At 40.9% G+C, this 16,070-nt stretch overlaps 1 long non-coding RNA gene across 3 annotated transcripts; it reads right to left on the bottom strand.

Moving 5' to 3' along the window:
* Nucleotides 1-528: 528 nt before the first annotated feature.
* LOC134201298 (uncharacterized) lies at nucleotides 529-8,071 on the bottom strand. 3 transcript variants are annotated; one of them, XR_009976528.1, is made up of 3 exons: nucleotides 6,934-8,065; nucleotides 6,585-6,859; nucleotides 529-5,539 (listed from the first exon to the last, which is right to left on the bottom strand). It is a non-coding gene; the product is annotated as an uncharacterized LOC134201298 (long non-coding RNA). The 3 variants fall into 3 exon arrangements; XR_009976527.1 differs by lacking the exon at nucleotides 6,585-6,859 and having other exon boundaries at nucleotides 6,934-8,071; XR_009976529.1 differs by having other exon boundaries at nucleotides 529-6,859.
* Between the last annotated feature and the right edge of the window lie 7,999 nt (nucleotides 8,072-16,070).

Raw genomic sequence — 16,070 nt, 5'->3', positions numbered from 1 at the left:
GAAAAGAGACTTAAGAAAGGAACAGTGGTAGCTAGACATTGCGGTGAGTGATGTTTCTGTTTTACCTTGATAAGATGTAAAGGTAGTACACACCACGGTATCAACTTACCATAATGCGGATATGAGGCCGGAAGAAGAGCAGAGCAACAAATATTGAAGTCTTTGGTTGCACACGGCTATAATAAATACATGTACTGCGTAGATTTAAAAAATCAAAACCTGTCCATGTATGTCCAAATATCAAAGGTTGTATTTAATGGAGCGTAAAAGAGGTATATAATGGTACATGAAAGTATTCAAACGGATAATGAACGTTATCATTTTGAACACTTATATTATATACCGTGAGAACAGTACGAATCCCCTTAGCCAGGTAATTCAAGTACAAATTGGCAGAGCAACTCGTTCAGAGATACTCAAATTTTGTAATACGTAGTGGAATAAATCCTCCTGCTCTTCTCCGATTCCACTACCGGCACACTACTAGACATGCCTTTTAAGTTATATCGTTTCCTTATTTCCCGGCAATTTTGAATTTGGAACTGTTCTATGTTCGAATTTCTTTAAATTTTGAATCTCAAAACAGTTGAAGATATTAGGATTAATACTATTGTTTAGTCACAGCGTCGCACACTGTATTATTATCGAGATCTTAATTAAAAAATAATACTTTTTTAATATTCCTAAAACTCCCTTTGAAACACAGGTGTATAACTAAATAACCGATATTAAATAAAATTTATAAATGGGCAACACCATATAACGTAGGGAAAGTCCGGAAAAATAACTTATGCATACTAGCACGAGCGTTTTGTTTAGTTTTGATTTATTGCTGAATGCGAACAGGTCTGTTCTTGTCGTTTAAAGTGCTATAATTGGTCATTTTTATTGATTGTTATATCATCGAGGATACATTAAGGTAAGTTCGAACCTTATAATATTGAAATGTTCTTAGTTAGTTACCTTTTTACTGTAGACCTGGATTATTTTTTGTATTAGTGTTGACTTTTAAAAAAGTATGCAAGTGTATACACCGGGAAATCACTGGCATAGCCTTCAACGGTTAATGTTCTTTGATATCTAATCCCTTGCTCTTATTTGCCCCGCTCATACTTTTTTTTTGTTTTCAGCACAATGAAAAGAAGAGATATTTTTAGTATATGGTTCCAAGTAAGAAAAAAAGGTCGAAATAACTTTTTAATTGAAAAAAACCTACAATATTATGACAGAGAAGACTGTAGAAACCCTCCACGATCACTTCAAATCTTAATAAGTAGTCTCACAGCAAGAATACAATCTAAATGGAAGAAATGTAAGTGAAACAAAACAAGATTCTTGGCAGAGAACGCAAATTGGTTGAAAGAAGAGGTGTTGCTCCCATCTGAATTTCTGTTCATGGTGTCCTCTTGCAGCGACCTTCCGAGTGTCGTGACACTTGGGGTCGACATTTCAAGCGATGTCCAATTTCGGAGTCAGGAAGGCAAAGCCAAGTTGGCGTCCAAAATGCTGGGAGTCCTCCACAAAGCGAAGCGGTACTTCACGACTGGACAAAGATTTTTGCTTTATAAAGCACAAGTCCGGTCTCGCTTAGAATACTGCTCCCATCTCTGGGCTGGGGCTCCCATATACCAGCTTCTTCCATTTGACTCCATACAGAAAAGGGCCGTTCGGATTGTCAATAATCCCATTCTCACGGATCGTTTGGAAACTCGTGGGTCTGCGGAGGGACTTCAGTTCTTGTTAGGTATGTAAGCATCGGCGGCTGCGTCCGCCGTCAATATAATAGAGTAGTGCGTAATCAACCGGCTTTGTTATTACACGCGTCCTCGGAACACCTACAGTGACACATGTCCTGTATATAGTATCGGGGTTAACACATGGGCCAACGAAGACGAGGTGGTGCCGTACAGTTCACTGTACAATCATGTGGCCGAGAGAATAACTGACCCAAACGCCACAGGAGCGCTGGGGGCCTTAGTCAAGGGCTCAACAATGAAAGATTCAGCAAGTGTGATAACGCTTGTCAAGCATATGCAGAAGGGGAACGGGTCGTACAGGGAGGTCGCACCTTTAGTGAGATGCTACATGTTGTTGGCGACGGGTGTAGAGGGCGCCCCTGCTGACCCCATCACTTATAAGTGGATGCGCAATTTTGTCCCAAACCCGGGCGTACGGCTTGAAAACATTAATAATGGCAATAATAATAACAACAACGGCAGGCATTATGATTACGAATACGAAGATAGACCCCCTCGGCAACAGCAGCAAAATTTTAACCGTGGTCGTGGTAGTGTATCTCAAACAGAAACCAGAAAAGGTTTGAAGACTATAGAGTGAAGAAAGGAGCAGAAGTGGTCGAAGCAAACCGCGAGCGTATAAAGGAGTCCATGTTCGCTGGAGTTGACATGGAAGAGTATAATCGACTCGCCGAACAGCAAGTCTTACAATCGAAGATGCTGTCAGTAACCAGCCGTGGTGTAGGAATGGGAACAGTCCATCTTACCTACGTCGCAAAGCAGTACGACGAGAGAGCTCGAATCCCTAGCATTTATTCACAGTACCGTGCCTATCTCGCCCTGCTTGAAGCAAAGTTAATGGATATAATTCAACATTTTCCTATAATTCCAAGATATTCAGAATACATTAATAAGCATACTGGTCTTAACGCAGATTTTATCCGAATAATAAAAAACTTTTTCTTTTGTACCAACACCCATAAAGAAGATTGTTGACACAGTTGGTGTATTAAAACATGAAGACAAAATTTACTTGCCAGTTATGGCTGACATGCCCAGATCGTCCGCTGGCGCACCTAAGCCAAGACCTGAATCTACATGCTTTTCAAATTTACGTGAAACAGTTGTAGCTTTAGCTGATCCAAATACTGCCATCAACGTTCGAAGAAGATATTATGAGAACAATGCCATACCAGGAGCTATTTGGAACAATTATTTATTGTTAAATCCTGATGAAATAATGCCGCCTGACTACACGTTTGAAGATGGGTTGAGAACAGATATAATGGTTATCCTCCCCTATTTAAATAGATTGCAGAAGCACGCTCCCAAGATGGTGGGAGGCGCACTAGATACCAAACCTATTGGCAAAGCTTCTATGCTCCTATCCAATGAAATGGAAACATTAAGATGCCCTGATCGTAACGCGGGAGAACCCCTCGACGACTATTATGAAAGGTGCATACTACAAGGCAATATAACTAGTTATACAAGTGATTCTAAATTAACTGCAGCTGAGCGCATTGAAGGACAAATTACACTTTTAGGAGAGCAACCAACATTGCATAACCTCATGCGCCCCATTTATACTTTAAGAGATGGCGTTGGTCACGCCTATGTGATGAAGGCTGACTTTAAATCAGTCTGTCAAGTGATGTATGCCTTGTAATTTCTACGACGACCCGTCCGGTAATAATAGACGTTAAATTAAAATATCAAAAGTGGCCTGAGCCTAATTGCATGATCTGGCGACCATGCACCACCAACAAACAAAAGTAGGAAGCGATCTGTCGCTGCCGGCCGTAGTGCGGAGGATGGTCGGCAGCGCAGAGTCGTGGGACGCGGTAGTGTCCTTCTGCGAGGACGTGATGTCGCAGAAGGAAACTGCAGAACGGGAGAGGGAGATCTCGACTCCCTTCCCCGGCCGCAGAAGGCGCACCGGGCGTAGGACAAGGGCGGACAACGCCCTTTTCCGCCCCCCATGAATGGGTCCAGGGGCGAGGGACTTGGGAAAGCCCTCGCCCCCTATTCGATGGACCTGAGACGGAGGCGCGTGCGGGTGTCGGCGCGTGCCTCTGAGGCGATGCACGGAGTAGCTGAACGCCTCACTACCCCGTGCAGGAGACGAGGCCTGGACAGACCGGGCCATCACTGGTGTGAGGCTGCGGAAGAATTTGGATTCCCGCGGCCCTGCGCGCACGTGTGGGTGGACACCGGGGTGGTTTTAGCCGGTAGGAGTCCGGCACGCCCCTCCGCTTTTCCCCAGGCGGAGGTAGTCCATGAGGATTTCCCCCCGAAAAAAAAAAAAAAAGGTTAGGATTAGTTTAGGTGTGACGGCGCGCGCTGTCCCGGCACTCCACGGAGTGCAGGAACGGCGCGCTGCTGTCACTTAGATGTAAGTTAGACTAAGTTAGGTTTATTTTAGGTTAAGATAGGTTAAGATTAAATTGTAAATAGTACAAAGGGAAAAAAAAAAAAAAAAAAAATTTGGAGAGGCAGCCGCCAAAAGGGAGCCACATGTCCGGGCAGAGGGGTTTCCCCGAGGCCCGCTCTTAAGGGGAAACAGGAACGAAGACGATAACGAGGTGATGGATGCCGTGGAGAGCTTTTTGCAGGATCAAGACAAAACTTTTTTTTTGAAAGAGATTGAAGCCTTGGAAAAGCTCTGGACTCAGTGTGTAGTGAGACTCAGAGACTATGTAGAAAAATAAATTATTAGGTTATCAACAGTAATTATATTCGTATATTATTCTCACGTGTCACTTCCTCAAAGTTCTAATTTTCAAAATCAACCTCGTCAGTTTCAACCAAGAAACGTATTAAATATACAAGGTGGTCCGAATTCAAATGCTCCTATTTGCTGATATTGCAAAAACATAGGTCACACAATAGAAAACTGCAGAAAACGAGCTTACAATAATAAAAAAAGGTCTAATTTGGCCCGAAACCAGCAAAATACTAATCGACAACCTTGGAATTGTTTCCAACGTCCAAAACAACCCGTACACTGTTTCAACTCGAATAACGTAGAAAAAGGCTTTGGTATGAATGACCTTAATTTAAACGACCAAGCTTTCCAGACCGGTATCGTACGGGAAAATTAAATAATAAAATCGATACGAATCAATTTATAATGACCTTTTTGTAATTTTCACAAGTTTTAACAAATTTCACTCGCTTTTTTTTATTAAACATTTGCATTTATAAAGATTAAATTTTAACCACAAAAAAGAACCTTTTGTCGCGTTTCATTTTCATAATAAACCACATAACGCACTTGGGCCACATTCCGTGCCGCTGAGTTTTTTTTTAGAAAACGAACTTATAATTAATGTAGGTGATGATAGCAGTGACGACAGTGAACATTTTTTTTATTTTTTTTATTGCTAGATGTGTGGACGAGCTCACAGCCCACCTGGTGTTATGTGGTTACTGGAGCCCATAGACATCTACGACGTAATGCGCTACCCACCTTGAGATATAAGTTCTAAGGTCTCAAGAAGTATAGTTACAACGGCTGCCCCACCCTTCAAACCGAAACGCATTACTGCTTCACGGCAGAAATAGGCAGGGTGGTGGTACTTACCCGCGCGGACTCACAAGAGGTCCTACCGCCAATCATCATTCCAGAAATTCTTTTCAAATGTCTGGCCAATCATTTGTTGTGGGTATTTTCATGTACATTGATTGTAAAACTGTTCATACAACATCACAAGTTTCATTGATAACTTTTTCCAATAGTTTTTTCATCTCTTTTAAACACGTAACACATTGCTGGAAATGAGGACCCAGTTGCCAAGTACCTGAAACAATTTATGTAATTTTAATGATAATTTTGATTTTTACAAGTGATGATTGTAAGTCCAAATGGAAATCCATACGTTCAGCCTACATACGAACTCTAAATACAAAATCTAAAAGTGGGTCCGCTGCTGGGTCAATGAAGGAGTACTATTTAGTGCCATAATTGAAATTCTTAAACCCTTTTACAAAACTCGACCGCAAGAGGACCTGTATAAGAAGATGAACAATGAATTCTGAACATGTATCCCAGATTGAGGAAACTTCCAACAATGTTCCCAATTTCACATCTGTCGAGGAAGATTCACTGAGACATGAAACGCCTGCAGCCAATTTGTCTGTACACAGTCCATATTATTCAAGATCAATACAGACTCCTCAACCATCAAAATCCCGGAAACACATGAACGAGACAGACAAATGTACCATTGAATATTTTAAAATAAAAAAACTAGAAAATAAACAAAAATATGAGAAATAACAAAATGATCAGTGAATCATGTGATATGAGCCTTAATCAACAAATTGTTATGTATGTGCTTCATTTGCTAAGCACATACCATTTTTAGTCAATTAAAGACTGAGCTGATTAATTAAATTATATTGTTTATTATTTAGACGTCTTGAGTGAACTTGAAATGTTTTCTTCTCCGAATATAATTTTAAATAAATAGCACATTGAAATACATAATAGAGTCTAATAATCATAGTAAATATTTCTTTTAAAAAAATTACTTAATACAATCAATTTTTTTCAGTCAATTTTTATTAGATAGCTAGCTACACCATATTTGTGCAATTTTTATTTTCTAAAATAGCATACACTTATGCTATTTTTCTTCAATTTAAATTAAACATGAGGTAAATTAACATAATTTTTTGCTGACAACTAATAATTTGTGTATTTCCTTTACAATATTTTTGCTTTTTGTACAATGAAGACCATTTGGGGTAACTGACAATAACTACTATTTGTAACCCAAATTACATAAAAATAACAACATCAGTCAACAGATAATGCGTTAAATGCTATAAATATACATTTACCTTTACCTCTCAGGAGCTATACTTCCCTTTTTATATATTTTGTTGTTGTTTATTTTTAACTTTAAATCACTCTCCTGTAAATTTTGTAGTTTTTTTTTTTTTTTTATTGCCCTTGTAGGCAGACGAGCATACGGCCCACCTGATGGTGAGTGGTTACCGTCGCCCATGGACTTCAGCAATGCCAGGGGCAGTGCCAAGCCGCTGCCTACCACTTAATACTCTCCACAAGCCTTGTTTGAAGAAAAAGTGGCGGCTATCCTTTTTTGGGCGTTAGACTAAAAAAGGCCAATAAAAAAGCAAGATATGTTGGTGCTAATAATTAATTTCTTCTGTGATTTTGGATACAAACCTGTTTGGATTGTCCATACAAAACTGAATCATGGTTTGTAAGATTATGTTGATTTATGGTTTTTTTATGCAACATTTGTTTTAAAAAGTTTTGAAGTGGAAATGCTGTCATAAATCTGTTTTAAGTTTCTCGAACATGGGGTACCTTAGTTAACTTAGTAACTACAGTGTCCACTGTGTACACAAACGCAGTCTGATTACCAGTGTCTAATCCTAGTACCAGCCTAGCCCTTAAGGGTTACAGGGGCTAAACTAATATCCGAATGTATCCCTACTTTTATGCCTACATTTATCATTTTGTACTGACTTGTGTGGTGTGGGCCATGACATCCAAACGCGGGTGAACATTCTTTTATATTCTATTATCGACCAGAAGTGAGGTAGTTAAAAAAAGAAAATAAATTACACAGAACTGGCCTAATTAATTTTCACTGAATTAACCAAAACTTCTAACAAAATGATTTCAATATACTATTAACGAAAACTGTTAAAATTACACAAGTCCCAAACATGTTTTAACAAGAACTGCACACACGTACACCACGCACAAAAAAAGTGCGAAGGCGCAGCGAGGGGTTGTTTTTTTATAATTTAGCGCTGGCTCTCGGTCGGGGGTTGCCTGACTCGGTAACAATTCATTAAATTATTAACACATTTTGTATCTTAGCTCAAATTCCATTAGAGTCAACACCGTTCTGTCGGATCCCGTTGTAGCATACCATACAACACTTCGGCTTATAGCGCAGGGTCTGGAATTGCTCCATGTTATTTTCTTGAACCGTTAATTCACAATCAACATACGTATTTACTCAAATCAAACTCGTGGTCAATAATTTTGTGTAAAATTAATAATTTAAACTCAAATAACACTTCAGTAGCACTCATAGTAACCTCAATTTTATCGAAAACAATTCAAAATAACATATAATTGCTACCACACAAATCAAAACTTTATTTAATTTTTTTGAATACATTTTCCATCACAGTTGCTGACAAACAAATCCGTGTTTTGTATTTACTGCAACGAAGGGCATATAGACTGCGATGCCCTTGAAACGCATCAGAGACATTTCAAAGACATTTATTCATATTGTAAGATTATCTATAAACACTTTTAATTTTTTATGGTTCAAATTCAAAGATGAATGAAGTTAGCCCCTCAAAAAAATTTTTTTTTCCTATTTTATACTTATTTTCTATTAATTCGTTTGTTCATCATTTGTTCATGATTGTTCACTGTTAATAATTATTTGTTCTGCAGTTATTTATTTAAAAAATATATTTTAAAATATACCTACAAGTTAGCCCCTCTAATGCAATTTTTAATATTTTTTCATCCTTAATGACTCGTAAATATTCATTTTCGATTGTTCTTATATAAAACACGTTTGTTCTCTTTCGAAATTACTCGTTTTTTGTTTAATTTACTATTTTTATTAGTTGAATAAATGTATGCAAAATATGTGTACTGCGCATGCGTCAACTATAATGCCTAAACTTTCTACGCGGTTTTAATCGTGAAAAAAAAAACAAACATAAATCCTGAAGGAGCAATTAATTGGTATACAGTTTAATTAAAAAAATTTAAAAATAAATAAATGAAATAATGTGCATTGGCGTTAAGTTAGACCAAATACATATTTTCCATCCTCTTACCTATCGTATTAAAATGTTATTTTACTAATGTTAGGAATATAATTTCGACTGTGTAAAAAAGTTTTTTTTTTTTTTCTTTTTTTTGTTATCGATGGGGAATCCTAGTCTTTACGGATACCCTGCCGACGGGGGTCGGACCGGGTTATGTCGGACTCCGCGCCTCCGGTGGAAGAAAGAGGAAGAAGTCGCGAACCGAGGTCCGCGCCCTCAACCAATTGGTCCACGGAGACTACGCCTTTAGAAAGGCGCGCTGGGCTAAGTTCAGCTCTCGCCAAACCCGCCCAGCTTAACGACTACCGACTAAACCCCAACGAGCTCCTCCACTCCGGCTGGGCGGGGACCCAGGTACCGCCATGTGCGCGCCATAGGCCCGCCTTCGCCGGCTCCCACCCCAATGTTACGTTGGGCGAGATCTGCCACCGGGGACTTCTTCCCCCTCTCATCTCCACGACTCGTGAGGGGCGCACTGGAGCCACAGCGCACAACCACCCCACAGGACCTTAGTGCCGAGCACCGGGCGCCCCTGCACCCAGCAATCGACGGCCCCTGCAGGAGCCGGGTGGGGGCTTTCTGCCCGCACCACCCGCTCCGTCTTCACTGCCTACGAACCGAGGTCCACGACCTCCTCCTCACGACTTCCTCCTCGGTTCATCGGCATGCCCGGTTCTTCATAAAGCCCCGGTCTTCCTTGTGCCCGACGGAGGCTGGACGTCCATCGGAGTCGTCGTCTCGCCGAGTTGACTTCGGTCTGCAGCAACGGGTGCGGCCGCGGGTGCAGCGACGTCCTCTCTCCTCGGTTTTCTCGGGGGCCTTGCACGTGCCTTGCCCCCCGAAGTGTGGTCCGCTGGTTTCCCGGCGGAGGCGCAGACGGCGTATCGCGGTGCCAGTGTGCATCCGGATGCCACGTGGCCGGTCTGTCCGCACCGGTAGCAGTCGTGGCTGCGGTCGACCGACGACGGGCACCGCGCACCTACATGGCCCAACGCGTGGCAGCGGAAGCATTGTAGCCTCCGGGCCTCCAGCAGGTGGACGCGAACAACGCTCCACCCGATGCGCAGCTTCGTCACTGTAACAATCTTCTTCGCCGCTGCTATCGGGCAACGAACGAGAACCTGGCCCATTCTTCCGGATCCGGGCTTGATAGAGCCAGCCTTGACTGCATCGACGGAGCATTCGCCGATGCGCGCAAGCTCGGTGCATATCTCCTCCTCCGTCAGCGAATCCTCAAGTCAGCTTATGCGGATTGCAGCAGTCACCATCGGTCTTGTCACCGTTACTCTCTTGGAAGAGAGAACCTCCTTGAGCTTCTCGGCCAGCTGTGAAATGTAGTCGCCAATAAATATAAAAATTTGTTGTCTGTGGCACAATAACGTGCGTGCGAAGGTGATACAAAAGGGTGGTCACGACCCTCAGCAATGAGGAATACGACGCAAGGAGGGGAGGAGGCACAATAACTCATGTTTATGTTTAATCTATGATTGTCATTCATTGCGGTTATAAATTAATAAAAGAACGACGTGATTATTTTCTCCACCGAGTTTTAATAACTTTTACCATCAAAAACATTATACAAGCCCATAACTCATCACAGGTTATGGGCCCAGAATACACCACTGCATAAATTACGGTGAGAACATCTTGTGAGAAATTTTCGCTGGCTGTGTTGGCCGTGTTGAGATTTTGAGACGCCATCGGACGCCATTTTTTGTTTAATTCGCCGGTCGTCGTAAGAGTGGAAGAAAATGGATCTGTCGCAACCGCAATCAATTTCTGGAGTAAAGTTAAATGGAAGTGCGACATGGTGCACCTGGAAATTTCAGATGAGGGTTATTCTAAAGGCCAAAGGCCTATTTGAGATCGTGGATGGTTCCATACCTAAACCCCGTAATGATAAATCGACGGAGTACCAGGATTGGATTTCAAAAGATAGTAAGGCACAAGGTTGGATTGTTTTCCATATTGAACAGAGTATAATGACACATCTACTTACTGCCACTACGTCTGCCGAGATGTGGACGAAATTAAATAATATCTATGAAAAGAAATCGTCAACATCCTTGCACCTTGAGCAGCAGAAGTTTTATTCGCTCAAATGCGATACTGATGTTTCCCTATTTTTCTCAAAAATAGAAGAGGTAAGAGCTAATATTCGCCAGTTAGGCGATGATATATCTGACAAGATGGTTATCACCAAGGTACTTATGTCATTACCAGAAAAATATCGCCATTTTATCGCAGCTTGGGAATCAGTCCCTACAGAAAATCAAACTGTAGGAGAACTAATGGCAAGATTGTTGATTGAGGAAGAACGCAATATGTCTGTTTCAACAACTAGTGAAGCTAAATTAGATACAGAGTGTGTAGCACTTGCAACAACTACTAAGAAATTTAACGAGATAAAGTGTTTTGGTTGTGGCAAGATGGGCCATTATAAAAAGGATTGTCGAGCTAAGTTGCAATGTTTTTACTGTAAAAAATATGGCCATTCCATTAAAATTTGCAGACTACGGCTAAATAAAGAGAAAAGCAGAGATGTTAGTAAAGGTACTGAGTCAAACAAAAAGATTAATGCATTCACAACAATTATGAAGAGCAAAGAAAGTACCCAAGGCTGGTTGGTTGACACCGGTGCAAGCGAACATATGTGTTTTCAGAGAAGTTTATTTTGTGATTTTGAAGAGTATGAATCTTACCAGTCAGTAATAGTTGGTGATGGCAGAGAACTACAGGTTATTGGTAAAGGAAAAGTGATCCTTAAAGCTTTTGATGGACAGGAATGGATTGATACCACTCTGCATAATGTGTTGTATGTTCCCAAACTGACAATTAATTTATTTGCTGTAAGAAGTGTCATAGACAGAGGATATAAAATGGAATTTGAAAAAGATCATTGTGAGATAAAGAATAAGGAAAGAAAAGTTGTGGCAACAGGGTATAGAGAGAACAAATTGTATGTCATGTGTTTCAGTTATGATTCTAATCCTATTGCTAATGTAGCCATAGCAGTAGAAAGCTTACAGATCTGGCATGAGCGCCTAGGGCACCAAAACTTTCAGTATGTCAAGGAGTTCTTAAATAAAAATGGAATTAAATATAAAAACGATATAGTAATATGCAATGCTTGTATGGAAGGTAAAATGCACAGACTACCGTTTCAGAGAAGTGATACTATTTCAAAGAGCCCATGTCAGTTAATACACATGGATGTTTGTGGACCTATGGAGGTTGAGTCCTTGGGAGGTTCTAAATATTTTTTATTAATGAGAGATGATTATTCCACTTACAGATTTGTATATTTCCTAAAACAAAAGAGTGAAGTCCCTGACAAGATTAAAGAGTTTATAAATTTGGCTGAACAAGATACAGATGCAAAGGTAAAAGTTGTAAGAACTGATAATGGAAGTGAATTTATTAATGCAACAGTTAAAGAGTTATTTAAGGGAAAAGGCATAAGGCACCAGACGTCTACAGCATATACACCAGAACAAAATGGTAAAATAGAAAGAGACAATAGGACAGTTGTGGAGGCAGCTCGAGCTATGATAATAAGTGCAAAATTACCCAAAGAGTTGTGGGCTGAAGCAGTCAACACTGCTGTCTATATTCTGAACAGAACAGGACACAGTCATGAGAAAGGCAAGTCACCTTTTGAATTATGGTTTAAAAAGGCCTATACTAATTTGGATAACTTAAAAGTGTTTGGTCAAAATGTGTATGTGCATATACCGAAAAACCTAAGAAGAAAGTGGGACTCTAAAAGTAAAAAGGGTTGTTTTGTCGGTTATGATGAAAATGTAAAAGGTTTTAGAGTTTATTTTGCTGATTCAGCCACAATAGACATAAAAAGAGATGTTATTTTTGAGTCACCTAAAAATGAAGAAATATTCAGTGAAATACTAAATGACACCTTTGAAGAAGAAATGAAAGAAAATGTAAATGATGAAGAGGAAGAATATTATACAGATACATCTAGTGATACAGAAGAAAATGGAAGAGAAGAAAAGAAAGAGTTACCAGAAAAGAGAGAAAAGAGAAAACCTATCTGGTTACAAGATTATGTCACAGAAACTAGCTTTATGTGTATATTAAATGAACCTAAAACTTATAATGAAGCTATTAACAGTGAGAGTAGTGAAGAGTGGAAAGAAGCCATGAAAAAGGAATTGGAAGTTCTAAAAGAAAATGATACCTGGAATAGTGAAATAAAAGTACCTAAAGAAAAGAGAGTAATAGATAGCAAATGGGTCTATAAAATAAAACAAGACAGTAAAGGTAACATAACCCAGTACAAGGCACGATTGGTTGCCAGAGGTTTTCAACAGGAAGACATATTTGAAGCCTATGATGTGTATGCACCAGTAGCTAAAATTTCTACTTTCAAGATTTTAATGGCTTTGGCTAGTAAAATGAAATTACCAGTTCATCACATGAATGTAAGGAGTGCTTTCCTGTATGGAGATATACAGGAAGATGTTTATATGAGACTACCACCTGGATGTGATGACAATGTAAGTGTTGTGAAATTAAACAAAAGTATATATGGACTAAAGAAATCACCCAAGTACTGGAATTTAAAGTTTGATAAAGTTATTGCTAAGAAAGGGTTTAGTAGATCTGAAAATGATTTTTGTCTTTATTGTAAAGTAAATTGTGAATATAAAATTTATTTGTTATTGTTTGTCGATGACATATTGATTATGGGGACTAATGATAAGGTGGTACATAATTTAAAACTTTATTTGAGTAATATTTTCTCTATGAAAGACCTAGGTCATGTAACTAACTATTTAGGTATTCATGTTGAGCAAGATTTGCAAAATGGTATTATTAAAATGTCACAAAACCATTACTTAAGACAAATTTTAAAGAAATTCAATATGTGCGAGTCAAAACCTATGTCTACCCCAATGGAATTTAAATTTCAGATGTTTCAGTCAAATAACTCAGATCCTAAGTTAGAAAATAAATGTAGACAAATTCTTGGATCTTTAATGTATGCTGTCTTATGTACTAGACCTGATTTATGTCCTAGTGTAGCATATTTAAGTCGTTTTCAAAATTGTGCAAATGAAGCACTGTTAAAAGCTCTAAAAAGAGTGCTTAGATATGTAAATGCAACACTTGACCTAAAGCTGACTTTCAATAGTAATGAAAGTACTGATTTGATTGGATATGTTGATTCCGACTGGGGAAGTGATATTAATGACAGAAAGTCAACATCAGGATATGTGTTTAAATTATTTAATTGTCCTATTATGTGGTCATCTAGGAAGCAACCTACTGTCAGTTTGTCATCTTCTGAGGCAGAACTAAAAGCTCTGAGCTCTGCAGTTGTTGAGGCTTGTTGGCTTAAAAATATTTTAAAAGATTTTGAGATTTCTGTTTGTCCTATCACTATCTTTGTAGATAATCAGGCAGCCATAAATATAGGAAATAATCCTGAAAATAATAAAAGAGTAAAACATGTCGATATTAAGTTTAATTTTATTAAAGAGAAAATTGACAGCAATATTGTAGTTCTGAAATTTGTTAAAACAGATTGTCAATTAGCTGATTTCTTTACAAAGTCTTTACCTGTGAGTAAATTTAATAACTTTAGAGATCTATTAGGTTTAATGTGAGTGAATGTTAAATGTGTTTTAATTAATAGTTATAAGTTAAGAATAACCATAGAATAAGATCTAAATAAGAGACCTTCTTTGTATTAGTATTAGCAGTCTACTATTAAGGGGGCGCATGTGATGTTTGTTAGAACTAAAAAAAGTTTGTTAATGAGAGTGTAATTTTTATTTTATTGAGGGGGCGTGTGAAATGTAGTCGCCAATAAATATAAAAATTTGTTGTCTGTGGCACAATAACTCATGTTTATGTTTAATCTATGATTGTCATTCATTGCGGTTATAAATTAATAAAAGAACGACGTGATTATTTTCTCCACCGAGTTTTAATAACTTTTACCATCAAAAACATTATACAAGCCCATAACTCATCACACCAGCAAGTCGGCCTTCGCGATCTGGTCCTCGCCGCTCACTATGAGTATTTTGGCTCCGGTTATTGCTGACCGGACCTTCTCGATGGGGATCCCTAAGGCTCCGGCGTCGATGCTGGCCCTCGCCTCGGCGAGCACCTCCCGGTAGGAGAGCCCCTTTTCGATGGCCTCCGGGTGCAGCCTCAAAATAACGGCCTGCGAGCGCGGAGTTCGAAGTCTCTTCTTTCTACCTTTCTTCTTCGGCTTGAGCGGGGCAGGGTTTCTGTCTCGTTGGCCTTCCGCGTTGGTCGTCGGTGCTGGCTCCTTTTCCCTTCTCGGCCGTGCTCCTCTACGCGCAACGGTCGCCCAACTGACCGTAAGGGCAGCGGGGGCCGGAGGGAATGCGCGCGGCTCGGGTGGAGCTGGCGGCTCGGGTGGAGCTGACGGCGTCGTCTTCTTGTTATTGCCCTTCTGTTTCTTGGGCTTCACTTTCTTGTTGGTCTCAAGCTGGGGCAGAGCCGCATAAGGCGGCGTCGCCTCCGACACAAGACCTGCAGTGTCTGGATCGATTTCGCTCTCTCTGCTCCTCCTTCTTGCGTCAGCGGCCAAAGGTGGTCGCAAGCGAGGCTCTGGGAGTAGACGGGCCTCCAGACCCTCGAGTCGGGCGTCCAGCATGGACCCGACTGCTCGCATGATTATCTGCAGGTGTCGCTCGTCGTCTTCGTTTGGCAGTGTTGGGGCGGGAGTGAGCTGCGCTGTCGTCTGAGCGAGGCGCACCATTTTCGCTCTTACGTCCTCTACTTCCTTCCTGAGCTGCAGGATCTCCGCCTCCTGTCTCTCGCTGAGTGCCTGCAGCCTCAGGGTTTCCTCGTTGGAGGATCTGGAAGCTAGATCTTCCTTGGCCTCCTTTATTGTTGTGGCCATCTCCTTAAGGGCTTTGATGTACGTCCCCTTCGGGTTGCGCGCTTTCGCCGCGATGGTAAGGGCCATCTGGGCGGTCTCCTGGAGCCTAGTCGCGGGATCTGCTGTTATGTTCCCGGATATTAAATGTACTGCGCGCCTCTTCTCACGTAGGTTGTGCACGATTTCCACTACCTCCTGTTCAGCGCGAAGCTCCAGCTCTTCACGTTGAGCTTTTAAGTATGCCTGCTTCGCCGCCGCCAATCCCACGTATTGGCCGGTCGTTGGAGGACGACCTCGGCCTCTCTTCGATGGTCTGGTCCTGGACACCAACGATCCTGACCTAGACGCCTCCGATTCGGTACTGCTGTCGGAGCTTGCGTTCTTCGAGCCTTTTGCCCTTTTGCGCGTCGTTCTCTTTGGTGATGAACAGCAGGAGCTGACCACCATACTGTCCTCCGAGCAAACGCTGCTTTCTCTCCTCCGGTCTTCGTTTTGCACCGTTTCTCATTCGTCCCTTGTGGACCTCTTCCTTTTCTCCCCGTCCTTCTCGGACTCTTTCCCGGAACAGCTTGTGCCCCCCCAAGAATACGAGGGGCAGCATGCGGCCG

This window comes from Bombyx mori, chromosome 24, assembly GCF_030269925.1.
Source record: "Bombyx mori chromosome 24, ASM3026992v2".
NCBI classification, from domain to species: domain Eukaryota; kingdom Metazoa; phylum Arthropoda; class Insecta; order Lepidoptera; family Bombycidae; genus Bombyx; species Bombyx mori.
Note: the sequence above shows the minus strand (reverse complement) of the source record. Positions and strands in the feature narration are given on the sequence as shown.